This window comes from Myxine glutinosa, chromosome 11 (genome assembly GCF_964187855.1).
Source record: "Myxine glutinosa chromosome 11, kmMyxGlut1.1, whole genome shotgun sequence".
NCBI lineage: Eukaryota > Metazoa > Chordata > Myxini > Myxiniformes > Myxinidae > Myxine > Myxine glutinosa.
In genome coordinates this window covers 136,574,710-136,596,455 of record NC_136271.1, presented here as the reverse complement: position 1 = coordinate 136,596,455, position 21,746 = coordinate 136,574,710, and positions in this window count along the sequence as shown.

The following is a 21,746-nucleotide window of genomic DNA, read 5'->3' as shown; positions in this document are numbered from 1 at the left end:
ATGGGAGTGTGAGGATAAGGAGGGACGAGGTAGAAAGAGGAGAGTGGAGGGAAGAGTGAGGAGGGGAGGGAAAGGGAAGGCAGCATGAAGGGAAGCGAAGGCTGTGTGAGGAGAGGGGAAGGAAGAGAAGACAGTGTGAGGGGAGGGGAAGAGAAGGCAGCGTGAGGGGAAGTGAAAGCAGCGAGAGGGGTGGGGAGGCAGTGTGAGGGGAAGTGAAGGCAGTGTGAGGAGAGGGGAAGGCAGAAAAAGGGTAGGGAAAGAAAGTGAAGGCAGCGAGAGAGTAGGAAGGGGAGTGGGAATTAGGGAAAGAGAGAGGGTGGGGGAGGGAGAAGAGGGGGGAGAGAAGAGGAGAGAGAGAGGAAGGGTGGGAGTGTGAGGATAAGGAGGAAGGAGGTTGAGAGAGGTGGGAGGGAAGAATGAGGAGGATAGAGAGGGTGAGGAGGGGAAGAAAGGTATCATGAAGGGAAGGGAAGGCAGCATGAGGAGAGGGGAAGGGAAGGCATTGTGAGGGGAAGCGAAGGTAGTGTGAGGAGAGGGGAAGACAGCGAAAGGGGAGGGGAAGAAAGCGAAGGCAGCAAGACGGCAGGGGGAAGGAAGCGAAAGCAGCAAGGGTGGAGAGGAAGGAATCAAACACAGCGAGAGGGGAAGAAAGTAAAGGCAGCAACGTGAAGCAGTGTCATAGAATATGAGGGTTTGGCAAACTTAACAACAGGCGCAAAAGAACAAAATAATTGATAAAGGATGAAATTAATTATAAATATGTAACTGTCTCGGGCGTCTCCGCAGACATCCCATTAAAACATAATAGCAAACTACTCATCATTTTCAAACAGCATGTACCATTTTAAAAGACATTATAACATGGGCTTCCTTTAATGGATGCGACTCGACCTGCAACTGCAATCACAGCTCCCATCCCTTCCCTCCCTCATCCCACTACATCCCCTCCCTCATCCCACTCACTCCCATGCCTCCTGTTGGACTGGACTCCCAACCCACCCCTTCCTGTGCAAACGAACAAACATCGAATAATATCACTCAAAGTTGAGCAACAAAGTCGTTACAAATATTTAAGCAAAACGACAAATAAAGCAAATGGAAAGGTAAGAGAATGGTGAGAAACCAGTGTGTTCCATTACCAAGCAGATTGTAAAACACTCGCCAAGAGGCTTAAGCAAGCACTCCAATGAAAGGATTGATAAGGAACGGTTAGGTTTCCGGTTTCCGGTTTCCAATAAGTATCGCAGGTACAGTGGAGTGTCACCCTATCCTATGGAGGCATTAATTAAGTTAAAAATTATTATAAAAATTGGATTGAAAAGAAAACCCGAACATAGCAGAAGGAGGGAAGATAGCCTTGCTTAAATAAATAAATATATACACTTAGAAGAATCCCAAATGTTGGTAAACTGTTCAGATTTCAGTCCAGATTTCGATACTTATTTGGTCGACAGGATCCAATCCTCAAATCTGAAACCAGATTTTGATTTTATGCTTTAATTAGTCCATGAGAGGTCATCCTGGTTGCAAGGCAAGGCACGTTTCAATAGGCCAAAACAAAATGGCGGCTTAAAAACCCAGCGATGTGACAGTGGGCTGAATAAGATGGTGGGCCGCCATTTTGGTAACGCTTTTTTGTTATGAGCACCTCTTCTCTATGAGCACCTATGAGCTTCTGCCTTCTCTTGGTCATTCCTTTCCTATTCTCCATCTGACATTTGCAGGTCTGGAATGCCAGTTTTTGTCTTAGTCTGGCTATTCACATAACTTTCACTTTTCACATATATTTTCAAGCACTCTTGTCATTGTCTTTGACCTCCTCTGCCAGGTTGTTCTCAAACACTTCAATTCACTCATCGCATTCCAGCAATATGTCTTCGCTTCTGTAGTCCAAGAATCTGTCCATGCATCTACATTTCACCTTCACAGCTTTGAGGACGTTTTTGTTCATTCAATGGGGCCTATTCCTTGTCTGCTTCCTTCTTATAGGAATGCAATCCTCTATACATTTCTGCAGAATACTTTCAAAAATCTTCCGTACCAATGGTATTCATCAATTTGTGTTCACTGTCAGTCTCCCTGAGCTTGCTTCTCATGTTGTTGTAATCAGCATGATGGTAACTTCTGGTGAGTACCTCCTCAGTCTTGTTTGACTAAATTGTCATACAACAAGAATGACTGCACAGTGGTCACAATCACAACTTGCAAAAAAAATCCAGTTTGGGCCAATTGGGAAACGCGCATTTATATAAAGCACTCTTAGATGAACAGCGCAATTAGGAAACACACATTTAATGCGCTATAAAAAAATTAACTCGACACCTCACCATGTGGTCTGACGTACCTTCTTACGTACTACTGTGAGTTCTGACGGACGTGATTATAAACCTTACTATTATTCAACATATGATTATATTTTTCGGGGTCCTGTTGTCGCATCATTTTGCCTTTCATGTTATAATATGTAAGTATGCTTGCGCTCGGGTTGATTGAGGGTTTTCCGGAACCAGGTGCAACCGGAAGTGAGACAAGCAGGTTTGGTTGGTCGTGGTTGGAATGAAGGATTGACTCAGATTATGAACGCGATGGGCGTCTTTTCCTTCCACGCTGAAGTCCCTCATCGTCAACAAGGCTAATGGAAATCTGATGCAACAAACGTGTATAATCAGCAGAGGCCTCCAGGCCGAATGTGTTCGACCCACCAGGAAACCAAGATGGCGGCCATATAATTTTGTCTCGGTATTATGGTGGGTGTAGTTAAGCGACAGGTGTGGCCGTCCGACCTATTGGTGCACATTCGACCCCCAGCATTCAAAAATCGACCCGCAGCAAGCATTCTTACAGTATGGTGAAGCTCTTGTAGACCTGCGACATGTCACAGGTAAAAAGATAATGTCACGTGGTCACTCCTGCCAATAGGTGGACCAATGTCTATATCACTGATCACGTCTTCCTCACAAGTAACAACCAGGTCCTAAATGCTCTGCGTCTGACATTATCTGAATCTAGTTGGTTATTGTATATGTTGATACAGAAACAGATCATTTACACAGTCCAGGAAGCATTGGCTGTCCTTAGGATCAAATCCAGAGATGTGGTTCAGTTGCCAATTGATTTCTCTGCAATTGAAGTCACCCACAACTATTAGATGCGTGCAGTTCCATCTGCAATCTGTATTTAAGAGTGCACATAGCTCTTTGTCATTGGCCGTAGTACATAGGGACTCTTGCACACTCATTCACACAATAGTCTCGTCTCGTCTCGTCTCGTCTCGTCTCGTCTCGTCTCGTCTCGTCTCGTCTCGTCTCGTCTCTCTCTCTCTCTCTCTCTCTGATCTGTATCCAAACTGACTCCTCAAATTACTTTCATCTAAATCTTTAAAGGTGCCCGAAATACCTTCTCTCAGATACTTGTTGATCTCGTTGCATTTTCTTTGGATAAATCTCCGTCAGTGCCACTATATCAGGTTTTTTAAATGAAATTTTCACATTGAGTTATTCTCCCTTGTTTATAAGTATATCACAATTTGTGTACGGTAACGTAAAGCTGACTTGCTCTCTCTTGACCTTTGAGCAACATTGTCATCGATATGCAACGTTGTCAACACAGCAACATTGTCATCTATTTACCTGATGGCATCAGCCCATGGGTCCTAAAATCCTGCCCTGGAACTCTTTCACTCCCTCTCTCTGTTCTCTTCACCCTCTCTTTTTCTCAAGGTCATCTGCCATCAGCTTGGAAATCAGCCAACATCACCGCTTTACACAAAAAAGGTGCAAAAACAGATCCTTGCAACTACAGACCAATCAGCCTTCTCCCAATTATCAGCAAAGTCATGGAATTCATCATTGCTTCGGATATCAAATCCTTCCTCTTGTCCAATGGCTTGATCTCTGATCATCAATTTGGATTCAGACGAGGTCATTCTACTCTGGACATGCTGCTCTGCTGTCTCAGCAATGGATGGAGGTCCTCAATGCCAAACAGGAAATTAGAGCCGTCTCCCTTGACATATAACGTGCCTTCGATACGGTCTGGCACCCTGCTCTGCTCACCAAACTCTCCTCTTATGGTATCCATGGAAACCTCCACACATGGCTTGCGGACTTCCTCTCTGGTCGTAGTCATCGTGTGGCCCTGAATGGATTTCTCTCATCTCCCCTTCCTGTTCAAGCTGGAGTTACCCAAAGGTAGTGTTCTGGGCCCTGTGCTTTTTCTGGTCTTCATCAATGATCTCTCTGACTCTCTTGAAAATCCTCTCTATCTATTTGCTGATGACTCCACTCTCTGCCGCTCCATTCCTCATCCCTCAGATCGGCCGTCTGCAGCCTCCTCACTCTCTGCAGACCTTGACAAAACCACAGACTGGTCAAACAAGTGGAACATGTCTTTCAATCCAGACAAATCTCACACGCTCACAGTCTCTCCGAAAAGACCGACTGGACAACCCTCCCATCTACTTTCTCAACAATCCTCTCCAAGAAGTTCTGTCATTCAAGCTTTTGGGTCTCACTATCTGCCATGATCTTTCCTGGGAAAACCACTCCAAGCTGGCCTCCAAAGCCAGATGCCAACTGGGTATCCTCCGTCGTGTGAAGTCCTTCCTTGGCACACCTGAGCTCATCACCACATACAAGGCTTTCATCCGCAGCTCAATGGAATACTGTTCTCACCTCTGGCTCGTGCTCCTGCCTCACACCTAGCTCGGCTTCACGCTGTTGAAACCAAAGCTTTCAGAATCGTTGGAATCTCCAGCGATGAAGCTAACTCTGAGGGCCTTTCACTCACTCACCGCAGGCAGGTTGGTGGACTTTCTGTCTTCTACCGACTCCTCTCCAGCCTAGCTCCCCCAGCTCTGTCTGTGCTCTATCCCCCAAATATTCCTACAACTCGCACAAGATTTGCCAGCAACCCTCTTCTGGTGAAACTGCCAAAATCAAGACTCTCTGCTCACCTTCACGCTTTCATTCCTCTTTTCTCCCACCTTTGGAACAAACTCCCTCACTCTCCTCAATCCCACTCCTCCCTCCAGGTCTTTAAAACAGCTGTTCACCACCATCTCTTATCTTCCCCCATCCAAAACCTTGATCTTCTTTTCTACCCCTGTTAATTTCACCCCAGAGAGACTTTTTTGAAATACCGAATTCTTTCCTTGAAGTCCTAGCAGTATCCATGTGTTTTATACCTCTCCCACCCCCCCCCCCCCCCCACCTTCCCATGACTCCTCCCCCAAGCCCTCTCCCTCCCACAGATCTCCTGATGTACCTGTTCTCTACTGTTGTACTTGGATGCTTCCCTCTCTCTCCCCATCTTGACTCCCGCTCCCTTTATGATATGTTTTTGTGTCGGTTTGTTTTTATGTGATTAATGTTAGCTCTTACACGAGCCTTGATCTTGTATACAAAAAATATATCTCTGGTGCTCGAACAATATCGCTGTGTGCATCATCGGGTGCGTCACTGTGGGTGTCACTCTGTTGATCACTCTGTGATTCAGTGTGATCCACTGTGTGTTACTATGTGCTTGTTGCTGTCTAGTGCTGGTGCATGTGCACTAAAAATGTAACTTTCCTGTAGGCAGTTCCTTTGTCACGATGAAAACTCTCCTGTATTATTCTTCCATTAATATCGTAAGATTTTCCTCTCCTTTCTCCTCTCCTTTCTCCTCTCTCTATCTTTAAGTTCCTTCATAAGTTTCTTGTGATCCTCTCTTTCTGTTTTTGTCCGACCTCTGGAAATCTGCACCAATTCAAGTCTGGTGCTCCAGGTTTTCTTCAATACTTTAACGCGATTACTACTTAGTCCCAATAACAACTTTCAGTGGTGTAGCTGTCTCCTCAGTGTACTGATCTCCTGCAACTTCACATCAAGTTATTGGATCAAAATTGATTTGACCGTGTCCATATCATTCATTTTCCTGGATTCTGGATTATTGATTCCAGTAGTGCAAAGAAGATGAGGTTGTTTCTCCTTTTGTCTCTCCTCTAGTTCTTCTTTGCTATGAGCTTTTCCACTTTTGTCTCAGAATTCTTACTGGGTGAAACTCCTTCTCTGGCAGGTATTTCTTTCCTGAATTCCTCCAGTTTCCTCTCTATCTGTGACTGGCTTTCAACAAACTCTGCTCTGAATTCTTTAATTTCATTTCTCAAGCCTTTCATCTCGGTTTCAGTTTTGGATTGTTTGGTCTGCAATGTTGACATTGACATTTTTAGGTAGTAGGTTGGCGATAGCAACCCCGCAGGGTAGTACTACCGTTGAGACTTGGGAGCGCTAAAGTGGAACCCTGAACCATCTTACACTCTCCGTGTCAGGATCGCTGTTCTTACTTTCTGTCTCACTCAAACTACAGCTACCGGGCTAGCTTCAATCTCTCTTTCTTGCAAACAAACATCATATACTTTTCATCATACACTTTTCTTTCTCATTTTCACTCCTCACCTTTACATTGTCTCTCTTTTATTTATCTTTCCCCACATTTAGCAATGCAGTTATTTTATTTATGGCCTGGCCTCGATGAGGAGCGTATAGTCCATGACTGTAGTGTTAAACATAAAATAAAATAAAATCTTGAACATGTTCCCAGCATTAGAATTGCATGTCCTGCAATACCATTGCAGTGCAAAGCTCCAGAGTCTTCAAATTCATTGATGGTATCATATCGTCTCTTTGATACATTCTGGCGTGAGCAGTGGCAGCAGTATTTTCACAACGCACATTCAATGACCATGTCATTGTACATTACCACCAAGATACAACTTCCACAATTGTTGTCTTTTCTTCCTTTCATTGCTCTTTTCTGTCTGTCAACATCAGCACTCATGCTCCCTTTTCTGGTTGTTACTGGTTTGCTTTAAAACTTGACTTCCGACAGGCCGCCATCTTGGATTTAATTCGTAAAATCTTAGTGAAAATAACTACAGTGCTCAGCGTAGTTTGGTTTCATGGTTTCATCCACATCATCATGGTTTCAATTACTTTACCCAACCTGAAATAATATTTTTTTAATTCCCTGTTGAGTTCCCTTGCCTCCATTGAGTCGTTTACTTGAGGTGTTCAGAAAGAAGACGGAAGGGTAGATTTCCACCACCAAAAGTTGTTCTACAAAGTTTGGAGTAAGGTCATGCTTTTTGGTCTACTCTGTTTCAAAGCACCAAGGCTCAAAGTGATCCTAGCATATCACATTGTGCTTTCCAAAAGTAAATGTGGAAAACTTTCCATCTATGATGGCAAAGTGATAGGCCCATAGACTCAGCTTCAGCGTGGGAGATTCCAATGATCTTGAAGGCCTTGGTTTCCAGTGTCAAGCTGGCCAATAAGTGAGCTAGTCCAGAGGGAAGAGCAGTACTCCATCAAGCTGTGGATGAAGGCCTTGCAGGTGGATAGGAGTTCAGGTGTGCCAAGGAAGAACTTTGTACGACGGAGGATGCCCAGTTGGCGGCTGGCTTTGGAGGCCAGCTCTGCTATGTAGTTGGCCTACGAGAGGTCATGCATGGCTTATGGTGAGACCTATAAATGTACCTATCATGTTAAATGTACCCTGACTCCTTTTTTAGAAAAATCGTTATAAGGCTGAACGTTCTACCTATTAATGTGAACGAGCTTGCTAGTTTTCATGTCAATGTTTTTTAATAACTGATATCAGTTAATTTCTTAATTTGAGTTCATTTGTGTATGTCTACAATTTGAGTTCATTTGTGTATGTCTACAATTTGAGTTCATTTGTGTATTTGTGTATGTCTACAATTTTAGTTAATTTGTGTATGTCTACAATTTGAGTTCATTTGTGTATTTGTGTATGTATTTGTGTATTTTCTCTCTGTCAAAGTTCTTTTGGTTTTCCAGCTCTAAATATGGAGTAGACCATTCAACCTTTAAGATTCAAAGGCAGCAATATATTTGTAATGAAATTGTGCCTTAGTTGAACCCAGGTGTTATGCGGCCTCTGTCCGCTGCGTGGCAGTTATAAGAACTCAGACAGACAGCGCTACGATCATTCCTGTGACATTTATTCTGTGTAATGTTGTGCATACTTAGATGGTGTGTATTACTCTCTTGTTCCAGGCTTGCTTGTACTAGTTGCAAATCCATTACTGATTCCTATGAATGCTGAATATTCATATGTTGCTTGTTGGTTTTCTTACAGGTATTGCTAGAGATCGATTCTGAATTAAACTCACAAATCTGAGACAATGTTGTAACTCTGGTTTTTACAACAATATTGTTGCAATTTAAACTTTCAGCAACATGATGAACATGAGCCATGTGTGCATCCGTCCATGAGGGATCCACCATTGGTTGGACAGTTTGCATGACTCCGCCCACAATTTCTATATTTTACCCTTAAGAACCCTTTATAACTTTAAAATTTACCCTTTAGAACCCCATATAATTTACCTTTTTGAACCCTTCAGAATTACTCCTTAGAACCCTTTAGCATTTACCCTTTAGAACCCTCTCTCTGAAGCAAAACCTTCACTGTGGAGGTTACGTAGGTTTGCTATTATTTCCGACTATTTTCTCTTAAGATTATGATGGGTTTCTGTGGAGTCGGTGATAACATGAGAGGGGAGCAGAAAGCTTTACATATCCTGTTGTTTCGACGTGGGAATGCCCGTTTGCTTTTATGAGTGGGAGGAGGGTGAGAGTAAAAATGGGACAGCTTTGGAAGGGGGGGTTGAGGCTTTGGGTATGGGGGAGGGGGCGGGGAGCAAAGATGGGACAATGTGGAGGGGGGGCTGAGGCGTCTTTGTTGAGGAGTTGTCAGAATTGCTTGTGCAAGTTTCCTCACAGTAAAAATGTAATTGTGTGTGTGTGTGTGTGTGTGTGTGTGTGTGTGTGTGTGTGTGTGTATGTGTATGTGTATGTGTGTGTGTGTGTGTGTGTGTGTGTGTGTGTGTGTGTGTGTGTGTGTGACTGTATGGGAGTATTTCAAAAATATCAGTCAGAAAAATTCAAAAATCATATGATTGGAGTCCACCTGTGGCCAATTCAATTGATTAGACATGCTTTATAAAGAAACACACCTTTCTCTATGAGGTCCCACGGCTAACAATGCGTGTCAGAGCAGAAACTCTACCATGAAGTCCAAGGAACTGTTCGTAAAACTCAGAAATAGAATTGTGAGGAGGCATAGATCTGGGGAAGGGTATAAAGCAATTTCCAGAGTGTTGAAAGTTCCCAAGAGCACAGTGAGCTCCATCATTAGGAAATGGAGGAGATCATGAAACTATCCAAACTCTTCCTAGAGCTGGTCGTCTGAACAAACTGAGCAACCAGGCAAGAAGGACCTTGGTTACGGAGGTGACAAAGAACCCAATGACCACTCTGACAGAACTACAGAGTTCCTTGGCTGAGATGGGAGAACCTGACGAAAGGACAACAGTCTCTGCAGCATTTCACAAATAAAGTGATCTTTTTAAAATAATTGTCTGTTGCACTGTCAGCCAGAAAATCTTCTGGTGCGGACGTTCAGGATAATGAATATGTAACCAGGACAGAATATTATACAGGTAAGGTAACTACCATAGATGTACACATGTAAAATTACACTTCGTATCAAGTGTCGATAAAATGTACTTATCATGATCGATAATACTATTACGTTTGTGGGGGTAGGTGATGACATACCATAATGGAGATAGAACTGTGTAGGGTAGCATGGACCGCGTGTGAGTAGGAAGCCAATCTCGATGTATTTAAGTAGAAAAACTGTGAGCTTAAGATCGTTTACGTGTCACCACATGGGGGATGGTGTTATGTTAACTAGGTAGGGTTAAGATTAGTTTCCCCGGTATGTGATTGCCTCCTGTGATTTTCCCTATGTTTTTACAATTATAACAAGCCGGCCATAAAAATGAGCGCTCCATTAAACAACAATAACCGACATGCATGCCGACAGAACATTCCCAAGCAGAGCCTGAGATTTGTTCTTGATAGACAATTAACCCCGCCCACCAATCAAGCAAGGAAAAAGGCCACGCCCCGAAGTTCATCATTGATCGAGCTCGACCATGGGGCGATTCAGTGGAACTTGGCGATTGGTCGGGGTGACATCAGGTTGACATCAGAGCGAGAAGGTTCAAGCAGAGGACGAGGAAGAATCACTCTCTCTTCGTCTGGCTTTCGGCTGGGGTGGTTGCGTGTCTCGTGTGCACTCATGAAGAAAACTGTTCGGAGCTCAGAGAACCTTTGCAACGTTGGAGCCAGGGGTGTTGTTTGCCAGTGGTAGTTTTTGAGGGAGCTGGAGCCGCATCACGTTTCGGAGTGAGAAAAGAGCGAAAGAGGACTGGCCGCACTAAACTCCTAACATTCATGGCGACGCGGGGAGGAACTTCGTGCCATCTTGTGCGTTTCCGGCACAGGCAGCTTCGGGCCGCCTTGCGCTGCGACTTCATTTGGCGATCTCGTTGGAGCAAAGCTGAGTGCCGGCCAGCTTTAAAACATTTTATTTTCATTATCTCTCCCCTTATCTGTTTTCATGTCTGAGTGGAGACATTTCAAATTAAATATCAGGATTTAATTTTACCTTCATGTTCATTTTCCATCCGTGCTTTACTTTCATTAAATCATTATTGTGCCATTTTTTTTTATTTGTTGTGTCATTTTTCTGTGTTCGTGGGTTTCGGATAAAAACCCCGTGAGCTCCGTGCAGGAATTTGTAATTGGTTCAGGGTGCTGGCGATAACTCGCTCTTCGCAAAAGACAATGAGGGAGCTTTAACATCCACCAACGCCACTAATGCTGGCAGACGGGTCCTCCAACTTGACATCCTTCTGATGTATATCATGATATATATACCATTTTTGGCCCTCTCTCTCAATGGTGACAAATCACTTTAAAAAGTCCTCCAGCTTGACATCCTTCTGATGGTTGGCATGCACATTGACGCCTTGCTGTGTCTGAGAAACACAAGGATGACATTTCGTAGCCGGGTCCAGATTTGAACCCAGGCTAGATAGCTAAGTGGCCAATGTACATACCTCTAATCTATCCTGCCAACCAACTATCAATATATGAGGTACAGTACTGTGCAGTATATTAAAAATAGAGAGGTTCCAAGGAACCTGAACTCAACTGGTCTATATCAATATGGTTAGAATATGCATAATAGAACCAGAAACTATATATTTTATATGTGCTAAAAATATTTGACAAAAATTGATTTTTCAACATGGCCGCCCTGCCGCGCCCATTTTTGGGCGTGCAACGCCCAAATACAATACCAAACTAGTTTATGTCTTAAAGATGCTGCATAACAAGTTTCATCTAATGTTATCAATATTTGTGACTTTTAGAGCGTAGACGTCGAATTGTTTACAGACGACAGACAGATGACAGACAGACAGACGACAGACGGACGACGGACACTGGGTGTCGACAAAAACTCAGCTGGACATAGTCCAGTTGAGTTAAAAAAATTATTGCATTCTTCCCAATTTATTTTTCCACATTATTTATAGTCTTCAGAAAGTATTCACACCCCTTGACGTTTTTCACATTTTGTTATGCTGCAACCTGAATTTAAAATGAATTAACTTGAAATTTTTTGTCACTGATATACACATAAATACCCCATAATGTCAAAGTGGAATTTTTTTTTTCAAATTTTTTACAAATCAATTAAAAATGAAATGCTGAAATATCTCATTTGCATAAGTATTCAACCCCCTGAGTCAATACTTCTTCGAAGCGACCTGCTGTCATGTGCCTTTTTCTCAGGAGTGGCTTCCGTCTGGCGACTCTCATAACGCCTAGATTAAACAAGAGAACTGAGGAGGTTGTAAGTATACAGGCAGGGGCAGCAGGGTGTTTGCCACATCTTTCCTGCAGGGACATGTTGTCCTACCTATCCTACAGGTACATATTGTCCCACTTTATTTTCCTGAATAACAGTGGCTGTGTCTGACGATGGCTGTGCTGTTCCAAAAGCAGCATTTTGGGTTGTTCGATGCACAATTGAAATATGGTTCTTTGAGACAATTATACAGCAGTTAAAATCACTTGGTGCGTAGAAATTTAGTTTTGGAGGAAGTTTAAGTTTGTGTGGTTGACGTTTTGTTTTTTACAGGAACTCTTTTATGGTGTACCTGCTGTCAATATCATTTGCAAGCTAGCTCATGCAAGTTTGGCCCAGAGTGGACGTGCTTCGAGAATTAAAAAGTTTCAAATGAATCCTCAGTTAGGCAGGTTGAATATATTTTCAACATTTATGATAAACCTGTCACAACTTTTGCTGAGTGCAATTGGGTGACCACTAAATCTTTCTCTCAATCTGCACCTGTTCTAAACTATCATTAAATATATCTTTACTATAATTCACGGACTGGTGTGTTTTTGGCGCATTACTCCTACAGCACTGGGCCGATTGCATCCAGACTTGCTACATAGGATCAGCATGACCTCAATTAGTGTATAGAGGTGTTTTTACCTTTGCTGGTGGTGTTAAGGGGGGGCGGGGGGGGGGGGGAAGGATGAAACGCAAATTATCTGTGTTAATATGTATCGTATAGCACCCCCTGCGGGTGGGAGCGGGTATTACAAGTCCACCCCACCAAATCCCCAACTCCCCCTTTACAGTACAGTATTCCTGTCCCCACGTTTTCCAGTGCAGTGAGGTCTTTTGAATTATAAGCAGTGGGCATGTTTTAGCTTCTTGCACGTAATTTTTTTTTTGGGGGAGCGATTGAACCAGCCCAAATACACTATACAGCTATACACTGCCCAAACTATACTATACACTGCTATACTGCTATGCCCAAACACTGCTATACACTGATGTCAGCTATACACTGCCTAAATAAAAGAACGTGTTGCATGCTTGGAACAAGGTTGCCCCTAGGGCGAGTACTCCACTACTGTATAATAATAAAATGCAATGTGTGCCACTCAGTCAGTCAGTTAATGTGTGTCATCATCGTCCTCGTATGGGAGCATGCGCTGGATCAGTACGTCGCTGCATCCTTGGATGACATATCAGCACCATCCCGACACACACCAATGTGTGTGTTACGGAATGAAGTGTTTTTTTCAGCAGCCAGAGTGCAAATCCTGCCACCAACCTCCTTGAGAGAGTACTCAGTGAGTTGGTACTCATTTTGCCAACCTCAGAAGGATGACAGGCCGAGTCAACCCCCTGGCGTTAATTCAACAATTGACCGGGATTCAACCTCAGGATCAGGATCCTAGGATCCCAAGCCAGCACCCTAACCGCTAAGCCAACACCAGGCTAGTTAATGTGTGTGTCTCTACCATAAATCCAAAACCATGAAACCTAGCAGCCCCAAACTTGGCATGCCAGAACTCCAAATGTGTGCAAGAACGTAAACCGGGTGTTTGGGTAAATTCAAACACCCCTTTTCAAGGTAATTAAATGGCCTTTCAAATTATACCAAAATCAGGCTTTATCCTCGATCAGCCCGCTATCCCTCGTAGGGGTTTTATGTTGCAGCCTGCTCAAAAACGCCTTGCCTTGGAACAGGCCGCAACGGTTTCTGCATGATTAAACACTCCAAATTATTTTTTCATTTTCCTCACTCACATCATCAAATGTCTGATCTTCATATCTACGAATCGTTGCATACATAGCTTTTGCAGGTGCTATACTTTTCACATTAAGAGATTAGAGCGATTTTATGCATTACATGATGCAATTTTCATGTAATGATTTTAAAAAGAGAGTGGGAAATCCATATAGTATTATGGATTACATAAGAGATTTTTCATTCATCGCTGTTATGTCTGGCCGCGTGGCGTATATAGAGCTTCGTGAAATAATGCCATAAAAGCCAGCCCTTCCTTATCAACCAATGTTTGTAAGCCATGGCGATGTGGTCGCAACTCGCAAGCGGTGTAATTGGCTTTTTATCACAGCGGACGCCGTTTTTGAAAATAAAATTACAAACGTTATTATGCACACTCACTCTAAGCCGTCAAGCCTGGGTTTGACTCCTGACCCAGCTATAAACTGTCATCCTGGTGTTTCACAGGCAGAGTGATTCATTAATGTGTGTGACGTACCTTGGATGGACGATAAACTGGGCGTCACCTCTCCCTTCCTCCTCTTTCTCTCACCCCCCACATCCTCGCCCCCTGGCTCCACCACCCCTCCTTGCTCCCCTCCCTTCGCCTCTCCCCACACTCTCCCTTTCTCTCACTCCCATCCCCCTCCTCACACATCCTCCTCCCCCTGGTGTACATTATCATGACATGTGATGAGCCCTGTCTATCCCCTTCCCTCTCCACCCCTCTGGACCCCAAATTAATCCTTCTCTCTCCTCTCCCTCTGTCTACTCCACCTCTCTCTCTGCCACCCTCTCTTGGAAGGGTGTGAGTCTGGAGGGAGGAGTGTGGTGAGAAGAGGTTGGGGGAGGGGTTGGGAGAGGAAGGGGAAGGAGTGGGAGGAGGGAGAGGCTGGGGAGGAAGGAGGGAGGGGAAGAGGTGGGGTGAGAGTAGGAGGAGGAATGGGGTGAGAGTCGGAAACCTGTGTTACCCGGCAACACCGGGTACCTTTTTTATTTTGAATACATGGTCTCAGGCTCATAATGGAGCTAACATACACATGCAGATACACACACACACACACACACACACACACACACACACACACACACACACACACACACACACACACACACACACACACACTGAGGAGACAAACTTTTCTTTTCCTTTTTTGTATACAAGATCGAGGCTCGTGTAAGAGCTAAAAATAATTGTAAGAATTGTAAGAGCTCGTGTAAACACTTAACACAGCCACTGAGCTTGGGGGAAGTGCCATCCCTGCGGTCACTTCCGTGATACTCGAAGTACCAGCGACGTTATAACAATGGCACAGCTTTTCTCGCCGCACACAGCTTTCCTCGCCGCACTCAGCTTTCCTCGCCGCACACAGCTTTCCTCGCCGCACACAGCTTTCCTCGCCGCACACAGATTTCCTCGCCGCACTCAGATTTCCTCGCCGCACTCAGATTTCCTCGCCGCACTCAGATTTCCTCGCCGCACTCAGATTTCCTCGCCGCACTCAGATTTCCTCGCCGCACTCAGATTTCCTCGCCGCACTCAGATTTCCTCGCCGCACTCAGATTTCCTCGCCGCACTCCGCTTTCCTCGCCGCACTCCGCTTTCCTCGCCGCACTCCGATTTCCTCGCCGCACTCCGATTTCCTCGCCGCACTCCGATTTCCTCGCCGCACTCCGATTTCCTCTCCGCACTCCGATTTCCTCGCCGCACTCCGATTTCCTCGCCGCACTCCGATTTCCTCGCCGCACTCCGATTTCCTCGCCGCACTCCGATTTCCTCGCCGCACTCCGATTTCCTCGCCGCACTCCGATTTCCTCGCCGCACTCAGCTTTCCTCGCCGCACTCAGCTTTCCTCGCCGCACTCAGCTTTCCTCGCCGCACTCAGCTTTCCTCGCCGCACTCAGCTTTCCTCACCGCACTCAGCTTTCCTCGCCGCACTCAGCTTTCCTCACCGCACTCAGCTTTCCTCGCCGCACTCAGATTTCCTCGCCACACTCAGATTTTCTCGCCGCACTCAGATTTTCTCGCCGCACTCAGATTTTCTCGCCGCACTCAGATTTTCTCGCCGCACTCAGATTTTCTCGCCGCACTCAGTTTTTCTCGCCGCACTCAGATTTTCTCGCCGCACTCAGATTTTCTCACCACACTCAGTGGGGCATTTCCTCAGGAGGAATTTCCTCCTCTCCATGGATGCCAACTGATGGGGATTGTCTGTGCTCTATCCTTTTAATGCTCGTAAAATACAAACGTGCAAGATTATCCCTGCGCATATTTCCACCATCACAGTTGCACGAATCTCACCGTTTAATTTCCAATATGATTGAGGTATTTGAAATCCTCTAGAAAATGCACATTAGGTGTTGTGTTGATGCCCAACCACAATATACATTCCCATTTAACAAACATTTAATAAGGCCCTCATTAACCTAGACAAACACCGCCACTCTTTTTGAGCAGCACTAAAAGGTTAAGTGAGGAGCACGGCAAAACTGCATTAAACAGCCTAACAGACGTATGACTGTATCCAATGTGTGCTCGAGTGGGAGTGACTCACAAACCACAAATACACAACCCAGAAAAATGAGCTTAGAGTGAGAAGGTTTCAGAGTACAGTATACCTGAGGACCCACTTTTTTTTTCTTTTTTTTTTTACTCTTTCACCTTTTTGACCGAATTTCAATCCCTTTTGTGTGCTGCATTGATTTCGTTACCTTCTGCCCACCTTCGGTTATGTTTTCACCTCTGTTTGCTCGTCTGTGAGCTATATAATTCAGCTTGACAAATGACAATGTCATCCATCAAGGTATTTACTATCCTGGCATGAACCCGTCAAACGCTTCTCCCTGTAATGACCAAGGAATTCCACGTATGGGCCGAGGGTAACAAAGGGTACGAGGGTAACAAAGGGTACGAGGGTAACAAAGGGTACGAGGGTAACAAAGGGTACGAGGGTAACAAAGGGTTATTGCTTTTCTTCTATTATTAGGGTTGCAATAGCCTTACAGCCTGCGGTACCCTATTGTTTTCTTCTGTTTATTATTACTAGGGCGTGCCCGTACGTGGGTGCAAAAAAACATGCGTGCAAACAACAACAAAAAAAAACTTTGAAACCACGTGGCAGTAACGACCACAGAACCCCCCCCCCCCCCCCTCTATTTACATGAAATGGTTTGGTCCGTTCGCAAAGCCAAAGCGAACGGCTTGCGAGTACGGTGACCATACCTTGGGAACCACTGGTCCGATTAATTTCAAACCTTGAAAAGGCACATCCTCGGGTCCCCAGCAATATACCTGGCAAGTTTCAAGTATATCGGACCGGTAGTTGTCGAGAAACAGCGGTCACAGACAAACACACACACACACACACACACACACACACAGACACACAGAGATTACTGGAATTATAGATAGACTAGGGCATGCCCGTACTATATATAAGCTAGGACGTGCCCGTACGTGGGTGCCCGTTCCTTGCCAAAAAAAAAAAAAAAAAAAATTTGTGTAGGGGTGTGTGTGTGTAAACATCCTAGGGCGTGCCCGTACGTGGGTGCAAAAAAACATGCGTGCAAACAACAACAACAAAAAAAAACTTTGAAACCACGTGGCAGTAACGACCACAGAACCCCCCCCTCTATTTACATGAATGGTTTGGTCCATTCGTAACGACCACAGAACCCCCCCCCCCTCTATTTACATGCAATGGTTTGGTCCATTCGCAACGCCAAAGCGAACGGCGAACGGCTAAATCGCCATAGCTCGGTAAGTACTTGTCCGATTAATTTCAAACCTTGAAAAGGCACATCCTCGGGTCCCCAGCAATATACCTGGCAAGTTTAAAGTATATCGGACCCGTGGTTGTCGAGAAACAGCGGTCACAGACAAACACACACACACACAGACAGACACACACACACACACACACACACACACACACACACACACACACACAGAGATTAGTGGAATTATAGATAGACTAGGGCATGCCCGTACTATATATAAGCTAGGACGTGCCCGTACGTGGGTGCCCGTTCCTTGCCAAAAAAAAAAAAAAAAAAAAATTGTGTAGGGGTGTGTGTGTGTAAACATCCTAGGGCGTGCCCGTACGTGGGTGCAAAAAAACATGCGTGCAAACAACAACAACAAAAAAAAACTTTGAAACCACGTGGCAGTAACGACCACAGAACCCCCCCCCCCCTCTATTTACATGAATGGTTTGGTCCATTCGCAACGACCACAGAACCCCCCCCCCCCCCCTCTATTTACATGCAATGGTTTGGTCCATTCGCAACGCCAAAGCGAACGGCGAACGGCTAAATCGCCATAGCTCGGTAAGTACTTGTCCGATTAATTTCAAACCTTGAAAAGGCACATCCTCGGGTCCCCAGCAATATACCTGGCAAGTTTAAAGTATATCGGACCCGTGGTTGTCGAGAAACAGCGGTCACAGACAAACACACACACACACAGACACACACACACACACACACACACACACACACACAGAGATTAGTGGAATTATAGATAGACTAGGGCATTGCCCGTACGTGGGTGCCCGTTCCTTGCCAAAAAAAAAAAAAACGCTACCCGTACGCTCTACCCCGCCCGTATGCCCGTAAACAAAAAAAACAACGCTCTTCGCTTCCGCCCTTCGCTCTGACTGAATTGGGAGAAATAATGCGCATAAGAAATCGAATTACGAACCGTAATGGCGGTCAGCTCGTAACGCGCTCAGCTCCGCTCGCTCTCACATCGGCCACGCCTACGCAACAAAGCGTTCTGTGATTGGCTGCCGGAAGTGAAGTCTTCACTGTCCGGAAGGTCGCAAATCGCAGTTAGGATGAATCGTTTTAATTTAATCGCAGTTTGAATTCGTTTTAAAACATAGTTTAACGGCAACATAGTGTTCCAACGTGAAATAAATGAATACGCTCTCAAATGTGCCGTCCGAGGCAGAGTCTGATCGCCACGTTCGGCACACGTGATAGCTCGCTGCTCTCTGATTGGTTGAAGCGTTTTTTGGACATAGCTCGGTAAGTACTTCTCCGATTAATTTAAAACCTTGAAAAGGCACATCCTCGGGTCCCCAGCAATATACCTGGCAAGTTTAAAGTATATCGGACCCGTGGTTGTCGAGAAACAGCGGTCACAGACAAACACACAGACACACAGACACACAGAGATTGCTGGAATTATAGATAGATTAGGCTTCTAGTGAGGTTCCCACTGGAAGCCAATTGTTCTTGTAAGGTCACGTGGTTCTTGTTTATTTGCTTGACAAGGATGATTTGATTATATTTTGGTGAAGATCCCTATCTGGAAACGAGAATTTTTAAACGATTCTTCACCATTGAGAGATGTGGCCAAAAACAATATGTAGCATGATAACTCTAAACGTTGTGGATAAGTTATGACTGGTAACAAATTTGGTGGATGAGTTGGTTAGATCAAGTCGATTCGATTTTGGTTCTGGTGCGGTGTATATCTGGCCTATTAGTACATAAACTGCTCAGCTTGGTGGAGGTGTGCTCTCTACAGAGTGCTGTTCTAGTTAAATTTGCATTGATATCCTTATACAGTCGTGGTCGAAAGTATTGGCACCCATGCACTTTTTTCAAATAATGCACCCTTTCTCCAGAAAATTGTTGAAATGAAAAAATCTTTTGTTATCCACATTTGTATATCTTTGGTTTGAAGTGGAACAAAACAAAAAAATGTGAAAAATTACTAAATCTTAGCTTATTCCACACAGAAATCCTAAAATGGCACGGACAATATTATTGGCACCTTTTAGAAGTTGTTAGAAATAATTATATTTCAAGCAGGTGATTCTCCTTTACTTTGGAATTCAACTCACCTGTGGTAAGTTGCAGGTGCCTGCAATATAAAAATCACTCCTTCAACCAGTTTGAATAGTGAAAAGTAGTCATTCTGCTGTTTTGTGTCACTGTGTGTACCGCAATGAGCATGGAGAAAAAAAAGAAAACCAAAGAATTGTCTCAGGAGGTCAGACACAAGATTGTAGCCAAGCATGGACAATCTCAAGGCTACAAGTCCACCTCCAGAGACCTTGATGTTCTTGTGTACACCGTACGCAATGTTATCAGGAAGTTTAAGGCCCATGGCACTGTAGCCAATCTCCCTGGACGTGGCCGCAAGAGAAAACTTGATCGAAGATTCCAGCGAAGGATTGTTCAAATGATGGAGAAAGCACCTTGATCGACTGCCAAACAGATTCAAGCTGACCTTCAGACACAAGGTACAACAGTTTCAACTCACACCATCCCTCACCAACTCAATGAAAGGTGGTTCTACGGTAGGAGATCCAGGCGGACACCACTCCTGAGAGAAAGACATAAGAAAGCCCCACTGAAGTTTACCAAAACACACCTGAACAAGCCAAAATCCTTCTGAGAGAATGTCCTGTGGATAGATGAGACCAAATTAGATCTTTTTTATAAAGCATATCATCGCTATGTTTACAGAAAACAAAATGAAGCCTTCAAAGAAAAGAACATCTTCCCTACAGTTAAACATGGAGGAGGTTCAGTGATGTTTTGGGGTTGCTGTGCTGCCTGTGGCACTGGGTACCTTGAATGTGTGCATGGCATCATGAAATCAGGAGATTACCAAAGCATTTTGGAGTGCAATGTTCAACTCGGTGTCAGGAAGTCTGGGTCTCTGTCGAAGGTCATGGATCTCGCAGCAGGACAAAGACCCCAAACACACTTCAAAAAGCACCCAGGAATGGTTCAAGACAAAACGCTGGACTGTTCTGAAGTGGCCAGCAATGAGTCCAGATCTAAATCCCATTGAACACCTGTGGGGAGATCTGGAAACAGCAGTTGGGAGAAGGCACCCTTCAAATATGGGAGACCTGGAGCAGTTTACACAAGAAGAGTGGGACAAACTGCCAGTAGAGAGGTGGAGGAAGCTTATTCATGGCTATAGGAAGCGCTTGACTGCAGTTATTTTGTCCAAAGGATGTTTACATTTGCTACCAAATAATAAGTCTCGGGTGTCAATAATTTTGTCAACGCCATTTTGTTTTTATTTTCTGATTTAAAAGGATATATTAAGTTCTGAATCAAAAACGAAGGTTCTGTAATATTAACAGTGAAATAAAGAATTGTGGAGACCAAATACTTTTGTCAATTTCAACTTAATTTTTCGAGAAAATTGTGAGTTATTTGAAAAAAGTGCAAGGGTGCCAATATTTTTGGCCACGACTGTACTATAATTCACGGACCTGTGATTGTTTGCTTGTTGAGCTACTCCTCCTACAGTTCTTGGCCGAATACATCCAGACTTGCTACATAGAATCAGCATGACCCCAATTCGTGTATATGGGTGTTTTTATTTGGTCGGTGGTCTTGGGAGGGGGAAAGCGTCAGGTAGGGGAAGGGGGAAAGGGGAGATGCAAATTATCTATGTAAATGTGTATCATGAAGCGCCACTCCAAGGTAACAGAGGGTATTACAAGTCCCCACCCTTTACACTTTACAGTACAGTGTCGTTTTCCTGTTCCCATGTCTTCCAGTGCAGTGAGGTGTTCTGAATTATGTAGCGAGAGGTATTTTGAGTGACACGTTTGAATTAGGATAACATAAGCACCCTGGCCACTCTTGAAGGGAACAAGCACTTCTAGTTTTCAATAATTAATACAACAAAGTGCATGTTCCATTTTTTAAAGACCTGTTGTGTTCCACATTTTAAAAACTATCTGTGTAGCCATTCCAATTTTACCGGGATTTATTGTCACTTCCTGTGGGTGTATGCCTTGTTTCCAGAAAAAGGAGAACGATAATTTCTGCTTTTTGACTGCTTCGTTCTTCAAATCAAGAAATAGTGTTGAATAGCAAAGTTACCTGGTGTTTCATCCCTCCACCCAGTAATTCCCCTCCCTCATCCCACCCTTTCCCTTGCCTCCTTGTGATGAAATATGAAGAAGATGATCCGGTTGTGGGATGGTATTGAGAACTGGATATAAAGGAATGCTTTGAAGGAAGGAGGAGAATGTTGGCTTCGTTTCTGTATTCTGTGAGCAGACACTTGAGTAAGGTATGAAGAGGAATGCTAAATGGTTATTTGCTTGCTTATAGATTAGTGGTAAATGCTATTACGTTCGTTCTCTGTAGTTCTAACAGTATCTTTATATTCTGTGTTATAGGGTATGTGGAATTAGATTTCAATAAAGCCTCATATCTGGAAAAGAGGTCTCAACTTGATTTT